Source organism: Apodemus sylvaticus, chromosome 13 (assembly GCF_947179515.1).
Source record: "Apodemus sylvaticus chromosome 13, mApoSyl1.1, whole genome shotgun sequence".
NCBI classification, from domain to species: Eukaryota; Metazoa; Chordata; class Mammalia; order Rodentia; family Muridae; genus Apodemus; species Apodemus sylvaticus.
This window is the reverse complement of record NC_067484.1, coordinates 16,424,469-16,427,978: the sequence shown is the minus strand read 5'-3', so window position 1 is coordinate 16,427,978 and position 3,510 is coordinate 16,424,469. Positions and strand designations below refer to the sequence as shown.

At 57.5% G+C, this 3,510-nt stretch overlaps 1 protein-coding gene across 2 annotated transcripts in view; it reads right to left on the bottom strand.

The window, feature by feature from the left end:
• Window positions 1-3,092, bottom strand: part of Kcng2 (potassium voltage-gated channel modifier subfamily G member 2) — a 69,860-nt gene extending 66,768 nt beyond the window's left edge. Inside the window, exons 1-2 of one of the 2 annotated variants that reach the window (XM_052155805.1) lie at window positions 2,982-3,092; window positions 2,163-2,319 (exon numbers count right to left, since the gene is read on the bottom strand). The gene's annotated coding sequence lies outside the window, so the exon portion shown is untranslated. The remainder of the gene's footprint in view (window positions 1-2,162; window positions 2,320-2,981) is intronic. The other variant, XM_052155804.1, reaches the window with a different exon arrangement.
• Between the last annotated feature and the right edge of the window lie 418 nt (window positions 3,093-3,510).

Genomic DNA, 3,510 nt, shown 5'->3' with positions numbered 1-3,510 from the left:
ACAAATCTCAACAAAGCTAGAGGCACAGGGACGTCACTGGGGCAGCCTTCTCACGTGATTCTGGGACTAAGGTCTACACAAACACTGCAGACTGCCCCACGTCTGTGGACACCGAGACCAGGTTTGATAACCCTGTGTCCTCAGAGGAATGTCACCATTGGCTAGATGATGGGGGCTGCGTCTCAGGTGTCTTCCTCAGCTTGCTCTTATGTACTGAGCTGTTTGGGAAAGGAGGAAGATGTCCCCAGGCCTCCTCAAATCTGCCACAGACCGCAGAGCAAGCTCCTCCAACTGGGAAATGCTATGATCTGCAGGACTGAGCCTCTCTGGAAAAAGGAACCTTGGAGTTCCACTTAAGAAAGTTGATGAACTTGAGGGACTCATGATGTTTCTTTGCAACAGAAAAGGGATCCCAAGAACCTTCACGCTCTGGAAGCTGAAGATGAGACCCCACTAAAGGCAGTTCTGACTCATCCTCTCTGGAGTGGGGACACTGCAAGCCAACTGTGGCACCTTCGCTTATGTCAGACACTGTGGAAGCTTCGGTGAGGCCTTAGCAATGTGGTTACTTTCCTCATGGTGGGTATGGGGGCCAACTGGACAGTCTCTGTTCAGGCAGATACTCCCATTCTAGCAGTGGAGAGCTCTGTGGGTCCCCATCCTTTAGGGGATATATCCCCTGATAACGTTATGTCTGAATGTTCCTGCTCCACACCATCCATGGGCAGGCTCTCAGCCTCAGACCCAAAGGGCCATTTTGGATCAGAGGCCAGCCTCATCATCAGATCCCATTGCCTTCAGCACCCACACACTCGGTGTCACACATCTGCTCCCCTCCTGTCTGCCCCCACATACCCGCATAGGGTTTCTGAGCTGACAGCACCTTCCACTCCAGACACCCCTGGGCACATCCTGCCCTCTGGGGACCTGGTGAGACACACTTATTTCAGAAAATGAGCCCAGACTAGGGGTGAAGAGGACCCCAAGCCTCGTCCGCTTCAGCCCATCCCCCTCCAACTCAGAGATGCCTAGGACCTGCACTTGGCAGGGCAAACCCCAACATTTTATCATTTCCTACCAACCTATGTGTTTTACAGGACCCACTAATTACGGCATGCACACCTGTAATTATGATAATGCCGCTCCCAGCCATACACGAGGTAGAAACTCTTAATTATAACTCAAACAATTAATCAACCAGCACACGTTTTCTGAGCATCTGGCCCACGCAGGGCTCTGCTAGGCACTGGGAAAAGAAAACCACTCAGCTCCAATCTGTGTCAGCCTGGGGCTCACTCCCCTCCCTTCCCTTGCCTCCCAAACACCCAACTTCTTTTTGCTTGTTTTGTTTTTAATTATGGCAACCCCAAGGCAGGGGAATGACTCAAATGGAATCTATAAACTGGCCTTGGAAAGCTGTCATCAGTCTCCCCCAAAGAGACCCAGAAACCACAGCCTTCTTTGGACAGCACTGCATGCGCCTGTTGTGCATGTTGGTTACAGAACAGGGACCTCCAGGCAAGAGGGCTTCACCCTACATGTGCCACAACAGCCTCAGGATTCATAGCACAAGAGAGCAGATCCTAACCAAGGACAGTAAAAGTCCTACCCAGCCCAAGAGGGAAGGGACTGGAGAGAGTGAGATAGGACAGCCATTGCCCGGGCCAGGGCTTGTGAATCCCTCCTGGCTCAGGAAAAAAAATGAAAACCCAGTGCTGAAGGCAAAGCCCTGCCCCGGTGGGTTGACTCCACTGACCGGAGAAAGAGCAGGGCCTCAATGCGATCCACTACTTGATCACTCTCGGAGTTCCAGACTGGAAGAAAATCCATTATCCACAGCATACCATTGCTCCAAATGCTGTCCTGGCCTTTTTTAGCCAAGGGCAAAGGAGGCTGGGAGGGGGGGTTCTAGGACCTCCAGGGGCCAAGAAGAAGGCTGAATCTGAGCTCCTAATCTCTGGGGTCCAGGAGCAGGAGAATTTGGGACTTGACCAAAAGGGTCCCTAGAACAGCACATGAACCCAGTGCTATCCTTGCAGGACAGCATTTCAAGGGTCAAAAGTCTTGGAATCAAGGGACTTCCAAACTCTGAAACCATGCGTGGGATCCCCCAAGAATCACGAGGTTGGACCATCATCTCGAGCGCACAGGAGGCAGCTCACCTTCCGCACACGGCCAGCCCAGGCTCAGATCCCCTCAGCACCCAGCGCACTCCTTACTCCTGGTGCCATTGTCCCGACCAGATGCTGCTGTCCGAGCCAGAGTTTGCAGAATTCGGAACAGGGGAGCCAGGACCCACACCCGAGTCACACCGGTGCCCTGGGAGGTTAGAGAAGGTAAGGTGGCAGGACACCCGCGTGTGCAAAGCGCGTGAGCGCGCGTCTGCGCGTGAGGGGGGGGGGGTCACTCACCACCTCGGACCAGAAAGGGAACTAGAGCCGCGGACTAGCCCCAGTCACCTGTCCACCGAAGCCTGGGCGCACAACCTTCAAGCCCGGTCCTGCCCGGTCCGGGAGAGCCATGGTCGCTTCCCGGGGAACCTGGGCCCCGCCGCCGGTTGCGAACCTCCTTCGCCCTCCTCTTTTCTTCTTACCCGGGCTCCGGTAGAACCGACGCGGGCAGACGGGGCGGCAGCAAGACCCAGCCTCCGGCGGCCGCCAGAGGCTCCATGAAAGCGCAGCACGCGGCCAAGCCCGATCCTCTGGCTTCCAGCGCGGGGAGCGCGGGAGGCCCCACTCCGCTTGCCCCAGCCCAGCCCGACCCCTCGAGCGCCCCTCCGCGGGCTACGGCGCCCCGCAGCGCGGTCAGCCACCCCAGCCGAGCTGCGTTCCCGCCGGTGGCCGCCCGCAGACAGGTGTCCACGCTCCGCTCGGACCCGGGCCCCGCTGCACAGACCTCTTTCGCAGCTTTGCCCCTGTCTCCAAACGGTCCCAGGGACTCTCGGAACAGACTCGGGTCACACACTGTAAATTTAACTTTACCTCCTGCTCCGGCTCCCGGCAGCTTGCTCAGCGTGCCTGGCCGTGGCTCTCCTCCGGGTGGTGCACGGCGTCCCCAGAGCCCACAGCTCAGAGTCCGGCACCGCCCCATGAGCCGCCCCCAGGCCGCCCCGGCCAGCGAGTCCGGGCTACGGTAGCGGTAGCGCGGCGCCCCCTCGTGCCCAGCGGGTCCCAGGGCGAGGCCCCCCACTGTGGCTTTGGAAGCGGCAGGCTGGGCTCTTTGGGCACTGTGTGGGACCATGTGTGGACATGTGTGGACATGTGTGAGACCATGGGGGGACAAAGGCCACACCCAGGCACTCAAAACACGTGGGCTTCTACACTCACATCCAACCACACTCAGAAAGGTACACATAGCTACACAGGTGCACACACTTGAACTCACTAGAACTCACACTCACCACCCATACACACCTAGCGGGTACTCAGACAATCACCTAGGCACACACACACATGGCTTCTGCCTAAGCACGTGCTCACACACACATGAGCGCTAACTGCACACACACAC